Source organism: Mustela nivalis (assembly GCF_964662115.1).
Source record: "Mustela nivalis genome assembly, chromosome: 6".
Classification (NCBI taxonomy): domain Eukaryota; kingdom Metazoa; phylum Chordata; class Mammalia; order Carnivora; family Mustelidae; genus Mustela; species Mustela nivalis.
The window spans coordinates 30,382,742-30,397,047 of NC_139025.1; the positions used below are offsets into that span (position 1 = coordinate 30,382,742).

The following is a 14,306-nucleotide window of genomic DNA, read 5'->3' on the forward strand; positions in this document are numbered from 1 at the left end:
AGACCTTAAAACCATTATGCTAAGTGAAAAAGGCAAGACACAAAAGACCACATATTGTATCATTTCATTAATATGAAATGCCCAGAATAAGCAAAGCCATAGAAACTGAAAGTACAGCAGTGACTACAGGGGTTGGGGGGAGAGGAGGAAATGAGGGGTGACTGTTAATGTGTACAAGGTTTCTTTCTGGGCTAAAGAAAAATATTCTAGAATTAATGATGATCGTTGCACAGCTTTGTGAACACATAAAAAACCACTGAACTGTACACCTCAAAAGCGTAAATTTTATGGTATGTGAATTATATATAAAGAAAAATAAGATATTAAAAAAATTACACCATGAAATGTTTTAGGACCACCAATGCGATGTGAACCAGGCCCTACCACTACCAATACACTGGTTATAACAATTTCCCGAGGACAGGTTTTCTTCCCTCATTTTACTTGGCATCAAGGCAACTTTCCTTACAGATCTTTGAAAGAGGTAGGGTGAGTTTTAGTCCTTGACAGCACACACCTTTGGGAATCTCAGAATTAACGGCAGAGAGTCTTTTGTTAGCTTGCCTTGAATAAGCCCAGGGCTGACTTCTAACTATGCCTCCTGCAAATTCACCAAGTTCTTAATCAAATCTAATTAAGTACCCCCAGTTCAGCAAATGCTCTCAGAGCAAATAAGACTTAAGGGCTCCTTTACTCTCAGATTTTCAGCTTTCTTTTATATTTTGGCATAATTAATTCCTAAGTACCTTTTTTAAAAATTTAAATAACGTATTCTTGGCTATTTGCAGTGTGAAGGTTTTCCTAAATATCTTAACTATATCCTCAAATGAAAATTCTATATTTACTTCTCAAGTTAAAACGAACTCCAGTGAGTTAGGACAGGATTTGCAAAAACCAAAGACAGTCTACACTAAAGTAGCTTCAGTTTTATAGGGCATCTGGGTGGCTCAGTCAGTTAAGCATACAACTCTCAATTTCAGCTTACACCATGATCTCAGGGTTGTGAGATCAAGCCCCAAGTGGGGCTCCGTGCTGGGAGTGGAGCCTGCTTAAGATTTTCTTTCGCTCTCTCTCGCTTGCACTCTCTTTCTCTCTCTCTCTCTCTCCTCCATCCCTACCCCATTTCCCTCTCTAAAAAAATTAAATAAATGATAAAAAAAATAAAGTATTTTCAGTATTACTTGTGACCTCAGTGGATTACAATAGATATTTAAGATTAAAAATATATTCCAAAGAAAAGTCTACTTTAGAAAAAAATTAATTTGAAGGGGAGTCTAGTTTTAAAAGAACTATGAGTAGATGACTCATTCTTTTAGGTATCCTATCTCTTTATACAAGTATAGTAAATAAGATTGCAGGCAGGATACACAAAGAGACCAAACAAAGAAACATATGCACACATATATAGAAACTTGAAATATGATGTTTATAGATCACTGGGAGGAAAACCAGAATATTCAGTAAATGATTCTGGGAAACACTGATTACCCATAATGGAAAAAAAAAAGAAACTGGATCCCCACCTCACACCACACAAAAATCAATGCCACATGGATTAAAGACATAAATATGAAAGGCAGTATTTTAAAGCTTTCAGAAGAAAACATCAGACTATATCTTTACAACCTCAAGGAAGAGATAGATGTGTCAAACAAGATGCCAAAATCACAAACTGTAAAGGAAAAGGCTGACATATTCAACTACACTATAGAATGCATCCACCAAAAACCACATAAAGTAAACGAACAGAAAAAACACCACATAAAGTAAAAGACAAGCCACTTACTGGGGAAAAGATATTTGCCACATGCATAACTGATAAGAATTAGTACCACAAATAAATAAATATAACTTCTAGAAATCAAATTATAAAAGTTTAAAAAAAAATAGGCAAAAGACAGACATCTCATGGAAGAGGAATTATGGAAGGTTTGGGAAATGTAAATTAAACCTCTAATGGAGTACCAATTCTCACCCACCAGACTGTTGAAAAGAAACAATTCAGATAACTACCAATATTGTACAAATGCCTCAAATGTTGAGGAAGGGAACAAAATGAACACTTCAGGGGCGCCTGGGTGGCTCAGTGGGTTAAAGCCTCTGCCTTCGGCTCAGATCATGATCCTGGGGTCCTGGGATGGAGCCCCATATCGGGCTTTCTGTTAAGTAGGGAGCCTGCTTCCTCTTCTCTCTCTCTCTCTGCCTGCCTCTCTGCCTACTTGTGATCTCTGTCAAATTTAAAAAAATTTTTTTTAAATGAACACTTAACACACTGCCTGTGAAAGTATAAACTGGTACAACCACTTTATAAAACAATTCAGCATTATCTAGCAGAACAGAAGACCCACAACTCTACTCCTAGGCAGAGACATGGAGTAGAATGGCCCTAACAGGTGCGTGTGGGTGGCTCAGTCAGCTGGGCATTTGCCTTCAGCTTGGGTCTTAATCTCAGGGTCCCGGGATCAAGCCCCCGTGCTGGGTTCTGTGCTCACTGGGAAGTCTGCTTCTCCTTCTCCCTCTGCCCCTCCCCCTACTCACACATGCTCTCTCAAGTAAAGGATAAAATCTTAAAAAAGAAAAAAAAAGGCCATGACAGAAGTTTTTAATGGCAAAAAGTAAGAATTAAATTTAAAAAAAAAAACTGAAAACACCTCTAGATATCCATTAACAGGGAGATAGATAAACGATGGAAAAGTCATACAGTGGAATGATAGAGAACAATAAGAAGTAAGTGAACTATAACATCAATACCAATGAGTCTCATAATGTGCAAAAAAAGTCACAGAATAGACAAAACTAAACTTTATATTATTTATGAATACACACCTATGTAGCAAAACTATATAGTAAATCAAAGAGTGTGGGGGAAAAAAAGATGCAGAGAAGAAGATACAATCAGGGCTTTGAAAATACTGACAATGTATTAGCTCTAAAGCATGATAAAAGTACAGTGTTTTGTTTTTTTTTAAGATATTTATTTATTTATTTGACATACAGAGATCACAAGTAGGCAGAGAGGCAGGCAGAGAGAGAGGAAGGGAAGCAGGCTCCCCGTTAAGCAGAGAACCCCATGCGGACCTCGATCCCAGGACCCCGGGATCATGACCCGAGCCGAAGGCAGAGGCCCTAACCCACTGAGCCACCCAGGCGCCCCAGTACAGTGGCTTTTATTTGTACTCTAAATCTATAGATTGTCAAAAGTACTATTTTGTACATATAAAATAATTTCTCACTTAAAAATTAAAGAAATGCATAGCCATGGCAGCAAATATAAAAAATACTTAAAACTATATGAAAAAAATAAAAATTATCAATAATCCAATCATCTTAAGATAATGATAATATTTAAAAGAAAAAAATAGGGGCACGTGGGTGGCTCAGTCAGCTAAACATCTGCCTTAAGTTCAGGTCATGATTTCAGGGTCCTGGGATCGAACCCCCATGTCAGAGTTACTACTCAGTGGGGAGTCTGCTTCTGCTTCTCCCTATCCCTCTCCCTGCCCATCCTCCCGCCCCCTGCTCTCTCTCTCTCAAATAAATAAATAAAATCTTTTAAAAAAGAAAGAGGGCTCCTGGGTGGCTCAGCCATTAAGCATCTGGCTTCAGCTCAGGCCATGATCCCAGAGTCCTGGGATGGAGCCCCCTTATCATATCTTGCTCCCTGCTCAGCAGGGAGCCTGCTTCTCCCTCTCCCACTCCCCCTGCTTGTGTTCCGTCTCTCGCTGTGTCTCTCTCTGTCCAATAAATTAATAAATATCTTTAAAAGAAAGGAAAAGAAAAAACAATAGTGTGTTTTTTTCCACTATTTTATTTACTTTTTTTACAGCCTTAGTTAAGTACTAACTTGCAGTAAATTGCAAACATTTAAAATGTACAATTTTGGGGTGCCTGCCTCTCTGCCTACTTGTGATCTCTGTCAAATAAATAAAATCTTTTTTAAAATAAATAAATAAATAAATAAAATGTAGAATTTCATGAGTCAAACATAGGTATACATTTGTAAAAAGCATCTTCACAATCAAGAAAATGAATAACCTACCAACACCAGAAGTTTTCTCACACGTCTTTCCAACACATCCCTCCTTACTTTCCCTTGCCTCATCCTCAAGTAACCACTAAACGGTTTTCTGTTGCTTTCAACTAGCATGCATTTTCTAGAATTTTGTCAGGTATGGCTTGAACATAGCTTCTGCACATGATCTGCCGTAGCTGATACACTTTTCCAAAATGATTTACCAATTTACACTTCTACCAGCCGAGTACAGGAGTTCCAGGTGCTCTACACCCTTGGCAACACTGGATTTTTGGCCTCTTCCATTTTAGCTATTGTTTTCATATTCAAACATAAATACACATAAAACACTGTGTCTGAACAGCAATAAAAAAATTAAACTTTCAATGATGACTGAAGTAGAGCTCATTATAAAGAAATTTTCACCTAAGAGCATTATCCCTTGAATGCATAATAATAATTGAAGCAAAGCCCCTGACATATGCCTCATGAATTCTGATTTAACCAAAATATCTGATTTCTACATTAAATATTGGGAAGAATCATGAAGATCTTATACAAGTAGAATCACATGTCTTAAGTGTACAGTGGGAGTATCACAGTACGGGAACTCAGATGAAATGCCATTGAACACAGTTTGTGGAAGTGTTCTTTTACCACTGATAACACCTGAACCCACCAGACCAAAACACCATTATGACAGTGGTCATAATTTGAATGGGGGAAGATGAAAATCTTTCTTATAATAGTTCTAATCAATACACTCAGCTACTTGCGCTAAACTTTTCCTACTTAAACCTGAGACATGAACAATGCCGTGAGATGCACTTTAACATAACAGTATTAGTCTGGGGCACCTGGGTGGCTCAGTGGGTTGAGCCTCTGCCTTCGGCTCAGGTCATGGTCTCAGGGTCCTGGGATCGAGCCCCACATCGGGCCCTCTGCTCGGAGAAGAGCCTGCTTCCCCCCCCCCCCCCCTCTCTCTGCCTGCCTCTCTGCCTACTTGTGATCTCTGTCAAATAAATAAATAAAATCCTTAAAAAAAAAAAAAAGAAAGTATTAGTCTGTTGTCCTTCTATTCTTTCCAAACAGACTATAAACTCCCTTCTACCACCCTGTCACTTCTCCTTCTAATCTTTGTTTCTCAAAATAAGGACTCTACTCTCCTTATCTTTACTTCTCCTTTCTCTATTTACTCTTCAAATTCATTCATATTTGACTTCCATCCTTATCATTTTGCTCAAATTGTGTTTGCTGAGATCAATGACCTCCTATCCTAACTACCAAAGCCAAGACACACTTAATCAGCTCCTATTTTCCAGATCCTTCTGACTCAATTGACTGAGATAGATCTCTCTCCTGATTAAATCTCTTTCCTCTCCAGGAGAGTGGTTCCTATAAACTACATCTGGTAGACATTCCTCCTCCTTTCCTGACTTGTCCTCCCTTTCCACGACTGTCTCTATACATCTCTTAAATATTGGTGTTTCCCATCCTTGGTCTTCCCTTCTCACTCTACTTACTTGAATGATTTCTTCCACTCCCACAGCACTAACAACCCCAAATCCACCATGCTTCTAACATTTACAAATTTTCACATCAGAAAATCCCAATACTAACACATCTGCCAACCAAACAGGTCTGCTGGATGTTCTACAAGAACCTCACTCCTTTTCTCTCAACCTGAATTAATCTCTCACTTTGTTACCTTTATTCATGAATATAATGATAATTCCTGTGGAGCCAATAAAACACAAGAGCTACTTTCGAAATATTTTTCTTGAAGCGTTTAAAAAAACACAAATTCTTATGAAGACTTTTTCCTCCAGTTGACAAAAGTCATTGACAAAAACTACAAAACACAAGATACAAAAGGTAAATCTCCAATCCCAGCTCTCATGGGCAAGCAATATTAACATTTCCTTCCAGAAAAAGCAGCTTTTAGCCACAATAAAGTCACATATCAAAATATTAAATGGGTAAATAGGGGGGTGTTGTTAACTCTCAATATCTTCCAGGCTACTTTTTACAGTATTAATCAGAGAAAAAAAAAAAAATCTACTATATGTCTACCTGGAGTGAGAATCAGAACAGTATCCTAAAAACCAAAGCAATCCTTTCAGATGCTATATTTTTAAATATTCTAAAGGAATCAATATTTTTGGCTTGGCATCTATCTGGGTGCAATATACCCCACAAATCAGCCTACCGTTTCCCTTTTATTTAAAGGAAAAGATAGCAAAGAAGAAGGAAAACAAAAAAACTGGAAGAGACAGAAGCCAAATCTAAAATCAAGACGAGTGTGTAATTCGTGTTTTGCCAAAACCCTAGGGAAGTGACATTTGAACACCCTTTCTCTGCTTCTAAAAGTTTCGGAAACATCACAGATAAAAGATAACTCAGCGAACTCGGTTCTTATCCAACTCTCCAGGCAAAGAAGTTCGCTTCCCTCGTTCCCTCTTTGCCCAGAGCCGGGCCGGGCAGAGAGAGGGGCGCGCGGCCGGCCCCGCCGGAGCTGGCTAGGGTCTCCCTTCCCTGCGGTCCGGGGGCTCCCGCAGAGCAGACCCCGGTAAGGCGGGGAGGCCCCCTCCCCGAGTCACTGCCCCCCTCGCCCCGCCCACGGTGAACGCCGGCGTGGAGGGGCCCCAAACCTCCCCCACGGCTCCTGAAAGCAGGCGTCGCTGAGGAGACCCAGGAACAGTCCCCGGGGAACCCCCGACCCCAGGAGACAAGTCTAAAGAGTTAACGGAGAGGAAAACCCAAACAGAACAGTACGCCCCCTAAGGCAGGGCGGGGGACAAGGGGCTCCCCCGCTGGGGCTGGGGCCGCTCTCGCACCGCCTCCGCGCACTCCCGGAGCCCGACCCGGCAGCCCCGGACAGCAGCGGCGGCGCCAGGCCGGTGCCACGCTGCGCGCCCGGGAGCGGCCCCACGACGCACCTGAGCCCGCGGTCCCCTCCCCGCCGGAAACCTGCCGCCCGGCCGCCCGACGCGGGTTCTCCCCGCGCGGCTCCCCGGGCGCCCCCGCCCCACGGCGCGCGGCGAGGCCAATTACCTCCTGCAAGCAGCGGGCACTCCGGCGTGGCCTCCCGCAGGAGCCGGGGGCCCCCTGCCACCTCGCGCGGCCGCGCCCTGAGACCCCGCCTCCGGCCCCTCCAAGTCCGCCCCGCCCCCTCCCCAGGTCCGCCCCGCCCCCCCCCCCCGGAGGTGTGCGCCGAGGGGCGGAGCGGGGAAGGGTAGGGCGGGGCCGCCCGGCCTAATACCTGAGCGCGCCGGGCCTGCGCCCTCGGCCGCTCCCGCTTCGCCATTCCCAGCCCCTGCTCTCCCTTTGGAAAGTTTGGAGGGCGCTGAGGGATCGGAAGGAAGAATAAAAACTAAAAGAGGTATAGCATGAAAGTTATTGGCCTGATGAACCTCTTTGCATAGGGAAGAAGGAGCGGTCTTTCTTGCCAGAGGTGTGGCAGCACATTTTCTTTGAAACCCAATAAACTTTTATTCGCTACCTTGTATTGTTCCTTTAAGAATCAGCCCCCTTCCCGTCCCTTTTGTGACTTTCCACCTATTACCACCTTGCCAGCAATAGGTATGTTGGAAGGAATCCTAAAAGTATCTGCTACAGCGCTCTGCCCCCCCTTAGGATGCCGGAATCCGCTCTAGCACCCTGGCAAGGAGTGGGCTGGCCCTTTGATGCTTGTGATGGGAATCTCCACACTGTTCTTAGAAAGTTGCTGAGTGACTTCCTAGATGATGTGTTGCTGAATGGCTCAGCGTTTGAAAAGCTGATGAGGTGTAAATTGAAATTACTCTCTTCGAGAGCCTCCACACACTTACAGGCCTAAAACTGTTTTACTTGGTATCATCCTGTAGTTCCCAAATGTATTTGACCTGAAAGGTGGCAGGCCAAAATATGCCCCTTTGACATAAGTGTTGTTGTTGCCCTTTCTTCCTTTCTTTCCTTTTCTTTCTTTCTTTCTTTCTTTCTTTCTTTCTTTCTTTCGTTAAAAGCTCTTGAGAAACAGCAGATACAAGATCTCTCTGACCTTCCTTTTTCTTCCTGAAAGCAGAAGATGAAACTCGCAAATGAAAGATGTCCCCGTACCAGGAGGCAGGGAACATTCTTATCACCAGAGACAGGGAGTGGAGGACAAAGGAAATCAATACACACAAACCTCACTTCACCATTAACTGCCTCACCTCAAGCCCCTTTCTCACTATTTACCACCCTTTGTCCAACTTAGTATGTAAGCACTCAGCTCTAAGTGCTTTTGATCCATGTTTTCCTACAAGGACTGTGCTGTGTACCTATAAAACGCCATACGCTTCGCTCTTCTTAATCTATGTCAATTTAACTCTCAGCCCCAGCCAGAAACCCTAAAAGGTTTCATCCTAAAAGGGCAGCGGTAAAGTTTTGCCTCCCCTACACACCACACAACTGTCTTCTTGAGAAATGCCTGTCGCCATCCTGGGCCATTAATGATTCGATGCACACAGTTTGATAAACACTGCTTGAAAGCCCTCGTACATTCACCTTTGATAATTTCTCTGTGACAAATGTTTGCAAAGTCCTGTACTGTTTACACAAAGCTCGTACATGAGTCATCTCATTTAACCCTCACAATTGTGATGTCACTGTTATGATCCTTGTTTTACAGTTGAAAATACTGAGAGTCAAACAAATAGTGGTCGCCCAAGTATAGAGTCAAGATTGACTCTGAACTTCAGACTCCAAGGCTCTCAAATATATATTATATAAAATATGTGTGTACATGTATGTACATAGGTATATGATATGCTGTACTTAAAGGTCAAACAACAAAGAGAATATATACATATTTTTTCTCTGATGCTTTGTATTAGAAAAACTCAGTTTTCCACCTGTTGTAGGGGAAAACCCAGCTCTTTCCTCCTGTGTTTCTCTTGCAACTGTATCTTCTTGACTCCTCATACAAAACACTTTCATTCTGACATTTCTGGTCACCAAATGTGTGGAGGGTTTTTCCCCCTCACTACACAATTCTCTGCAACACCAGCTAGATGTCCTACAATTCAGCTTGGTTCTGACATTGCTTACCTGGAGAGAGCGCATCAGATCTCACAGGCTCAGTCACATAAGACTGCCTCCCTGCACCGCACCCCACCCCCACAACAACCCAAGCCAGCCAAAAGCCCAGATTATCTCCTGGGCTTCTGACCAACTAGCTATAGATCAGAGGTTTCAATGACCCCCATACACACACACACCTTCCTTGGGTTCAATTAATTTGTGAGAGCATCTCACAGAACTCAGGGAAATGCTTACTTAGTTTTACCAGTTTATTAAAGGATACGATAAAGGATACAGATGAATAGCCAGATGAAGAGATATCTAGGGCAAAGTCTAGAAGGGTCTTAAACACAGGAGCTTCTGTCCCTATGGAGTTGGGGTGTATCACCCTTCCAGCGTGGATATGTTTGCCAACCTAGAAGCTCTCCAACCCCTGCACTATTGGGATTTTATGGGGGCTTCCTCTCATAGGTATAATCACTTACTATTTTAAGCCACTTTCCCTTCTTTGGAGGACAAGGGTAGGCTGGAAGTTCCAAGTTTCTAATCATGGCTTGGTCTTTCTGGTGACTGGCCCTCATCTAGGTGCCCACACAGAGTCACCTCATTACAACAAAAGATGCTCCTAGTGCTCTTGTCACTTGGAAATTTACATGAGTCTTAGGAGCTCTCAGCTAGGAACCAGGGGCAGTGGCCAACATTTATCTTTTATCATCTCACACCCTTCAATAGAGCCCATTCTTGGCTAGTAACTTCCAGATGCATGCGTTAGTTCTCAAGATCAAGGACCTTTACCTATCTTTTACTCTCCTGTGGCACCTGCCATCATAGTGCAGTGCCCAAAAATGTCACTCGAATGTGCTAAGTGAACGAAGAATGAGTGAATGTGTGAATGCTCAGTAATATTAAACTAGGCAAGAACTTGGTTCCCTCACTGAACAATCTTAACACCTCCTTACTTACGGAGGAGTCCCAAGAGAAAGCACTCCCTGATTTGTTCTTAGTTTCCATCCACCTTCCATCTAAAAGGCTTTCTTAGAAGAATCTGCAGACAGATACGTTTCTTTGAAAACAATGAAACCATTTCCCTTATTTTCCTTGAAATAGGCTTTCTTCCGGTTCCACTTTCAGAGGCAAGGCTACATTGCCAGGGATGGAGGACACTGTACACCTCTCTCTGTGTCCTTGTGTTTAAACTCTTCCCGTAAAGTGATGGCTGTTGCAATACTCTGAGTGGCTTTTGTGTGTTGATTGTTAATGTTAAATATTAATGTTTTTAATGTTTAATGTCTTCTATTCACTGGAGCCGATCTGAGGAGAAAAATATAATGGGTTGGTGCAAATATCACTGCTACTTAGATATCCCTATTCTTTCATTTGATAGAGACAGATCCCTTAATCCCTGAAATCACGTGAATCCTTAACGCCTCACCTCCCACTACCCCCACCACCCGTTGTTGACCTTCGGGATTAATTGTTATTCCCTAAATTGCTGTATTTGCACTACTTACCTCTATTTTATGGGTCATCAGTTGACAAATGCACATTCATTCAGCTGAAGTATCCCTCTTCTGGAAGGTGAACCTTCATAACACCCATTGCAGAGTAAATTAGGTACCCTACCTCAGCTCTCCTGCCACCCCCCATCCATATCTCTGTCATGACTCCTACACACTCATTTCAATCGTCAGCTTCTTTTCCCTCTTCCTACTAACCTCATCCTATGTGAGTTACCAATGACAGGAATTAGGACAACCTGAGCACCTAGCATAGCACATGCCGCATAGAAGGCCCTCAAATATCTGTGTAATGAATGAGTAAAAAAATTTTTTTAAAGAATATGAACTCTTAGACCACTCATAAAAAAATTTCACAATATAAATAGTCATATGATTGAAAGGGGTAGCAGACAGGTTTCTGCTTCCCCCCAAATCTCTTCTGTCTCATTTTCTGCCTTAAAACACAGAAGACTATGGGGCACATGGGTGGCTCACTTGGTTAAGCGACTGCCTTTGGCTGAGGTCATGATCCTGGAGTCCTAGGATCAAGTCCCGCATCAGACTCCCTGCTGTGCAACTCAAATTCTTGAGTTCTCATGGTGTACCAGGAACAGCCCTGAGCACTTGCCTCAGGGAAGAAATGACATTTCAGCAGAGCCATGAAGGATCACCATTCATTCCTCTTCCGGAACATAAAGCTAAATTAATTTGTCCATCCCCCTTATACATGTGGCCAGTTCTCACTGATGGAATTTGAGCAGAGGTAAAATTCCACCTCTTGGTCTAGGCAATTAAGAACGGATGAGGTTCTTCTCCACTCTCTCCTTCTTCCCATTCCTTGGCTACCTGAGACCATTGCTAAAGCTGAAAAAGCAACCAGATGGAAGACCAGGTCCCTGACTGACTTCAAAGAGCAAGGTTCACCCCACCACCCACTACTCTTGACTGGATTGTAATGTGTAATGTAAATGAAAAATAAAATTTATGGTATGAACTACTAACATTTGGGGAATTCCCCCACCCCCAGCAGGTAGCTTTACATACCCTGATTAACACTGTCATAAATGGTGGCATATAGATTAAGACACTAGAAAATTGTTGTCTCTTGGTCTAGGCATTGCATGGGAGACTTGGAACATGAAAATTTATCGTAGTGTTAAGGTCATAGAGACATTAAGTTTGTCCCATGTGAACAAATAAATATCTTTATGGCTACACAGCTCTATGTGCTCTCTCTCAGGTGGCCACCAGATCAAAATGTTGACATTTGGGGGAACCTGGGTGGTTCAGTTGGTTAAGCATCTGCCTTCAGCTCAGGTCATGATCTCAGGGTCCTAGGATTGAAACCTGCATTAGGCTCCTTGCTCAGCAGGGAGTCTGCTTCTCCCTCTCCCTCTGACCCTCTCTCTGTTCATGTGCACACTCTTTCAAATAAATAAATAAAATCTTAAAAAAAAAGAAAGAATGCTGACATATTGATCTGAAGCCAGTATAGAATCAGATTCATGATATCATCTTCATCATCTTTATCAGCCCTTGTGAATCTCTTACATGCACTTTGAAGAATTTCCCTAAGTGAACTGCAGAAAGTCCAGCGTCCCTCAAAGTGGAGTACAGAGTTGACTCTAGGACAACATGGGTTTGAATTGCACGGATCCACTTATACATGCATTTTTTATAGTGTGGTGTTGTAAATGTATTCTCTCTCCCTTGTGATTTTTAGTGACACTTTTTTTCTCCAGCTTACTTTATTATAAGAATAGAGCATATAATACATGTAATATACAAAATATGTGTTAATTGACTATTTACGTTATCAGTAAGGCTTCCAGTCAACAGTAGGCTATTAGTAGTTAAGTTTTAGGGGCATCAAAAATTATACCCAGATGTTTGCTCAAGGGGTCAGCATCCCTAACCTTGCCTTGTTCAAGGCTCAACTGTTTGTTGAGAAATATAAAATAGGAGTGAGATGATAACTCTGAAGGCTCTTGAATATATCATTAAGAAGGCTGTATACTAATCTTCTGGACACATACTCGATAAACGGGACTCTGTGGTGGGGTGAATTTCTTCCTTTTTCTTTTCCTCCTCCTGTCATCTTTTCTCCTAGGTAACCGGGACCCACTAAAGATAATGTATAAGTGGGAAAATGGCTGATCATAGATGCTCCACCAAGATACCCAACATGATGGAGGCCTCTTTTCTCAGTGTCCTTGCCCCAGAGCCCTTCCCCAACACATTGCCATCCTCCTCCTCCAGACTCCATTAATCAATGAAACTTCTTAGCACTAAAAGGCTGACAAGTTTCATGGAGGCCTAAATGAAAAATATTCAGCCCCTAGGATAAGAGGAATAGCACCAGTGGGATCAAAGGAAGGTTATAAAAGAGGAAAGGAAGAAAGAGAGGATTTAGAAAAAAAGAGGATCTTCTATCAACTACAGCATCAACTCACCTCAATGGGAAGCTGGGCCAAAAAGGATGAAAGACAGGTTGGGCACATCATGTGGACTTGCCTCAGGATTTCAGAGCAAATGTCCCCAGACTCACTGAATAAAGCAGAGAGACATTTAAATCCCTTCCTGTGAACTCTGCATGGGTTGGAAGCAATGATTCACACCTGAAATAAATGGCTGTGCATTCTTCTGGACTCCACGTACAACGGCTTAAACTGTGTCAGTTTGCTTAAGCTGGAACTACATTTTCCAAAATCTCTTTCTCTCTGTGATTCTATGTTAGACTGACCAAAAGAGAAATTTGGACAAGATGAAAGAGAGACTTTATTCACTGTTGGTGGGAATGCAAGTTGGTGCACCCACTTTGGAAAAGAGTGTGGAGATCCCTTAAGAAATTAAAAATAGAGCTACCCTATGACCCTGCAATTGCACTATTGGGGATTTACCCCAAAGATACAGATGTAGTGAAAGGAAGGGCTGTATGTACCCCAATGTTCATGGCAGTAATGGCCACCGTCGCCAAAATGTGGAAAGAGCCAAGATGTCCTTCAATAGACCAATGAATAAAGAAGATATGGTCCATACATACAATGGAGTAATATGCCTCCATCAGAAAGGATGAATAACCAACTTTTGTATCAACATGGAAGGGACTGGAGGAAATTATGCTGAGTGAAATGAAGCAGAATCAGTTATCATGTGGCTTCACCTACTTGTGGAACATAAGGAATAACATGGAGGACATTAGAAGAAGGAAAGGAAAAGTGAGTTGGGGGAAATCAGAGGGGGAGATGAACCATGAGAGACTGTGGACTCTGAGAAACAAACTGAGGGCTTTGGAGGGGAGGTGGGCAGGGGGATGGGTGAGCCTGGTGGTGGGTATTAAGGAGGGCACGTATTGCATGGAGCACTGGGTGTGGTGCATAATAAATAAATCTTGGAACAGTTAAAAAATAAAATTAAATTTAAAAGATAAAAAATTAAAAATAGGGACGCCTGGATGGCTCAGTTGGTTAAGTAGCTGCCTTCGGCTCAGGTCATGATCCCAGCATCCTGGGATCGAGTCCCACATCGGGCTCCTTGCTCGGCAGGGAGCCTGCTTCTCCCTCTGCCTCTGCCTGCCATTCTGTCTGCCTGTGCTCGCTCTCTCTGACAAATAAATAAAAAATCTTTAAAAAAAAAAAAAATTAAAAATAAAAATCCATAATATTTATCAAAATTTACATCTACTATATGGGTACCATTCAGGAAATCTGGTATTTAAAGAAAGTTAGAGGCAGTTATGCTTATTAAAAAGA

General features: G+C 42.4%; 1 protein-coding gene across 1 annotated transcript in view; it reads right to left on the reverse strand.

The window, feature by feature from the left end:
* The window catches only part of TC2N (tandem C2 domains, nuclear), a 41,535-nt gene extending 34,364 nt beyond the window's left edge, over positions 1-7,171 (reverse strand). Inside the window, exon 1 of the mRNA XM_082733966.1 lies at positions 7,067-7,171. The gene's annotated coding sequence lies outside the window, so the exon portion shown is untranslated. The remainder of the gene's footprint in view (positions 1-7,066) is intronic.
* Positions 7,172-14,306: the final 7,135 nt, after the last annotated feature.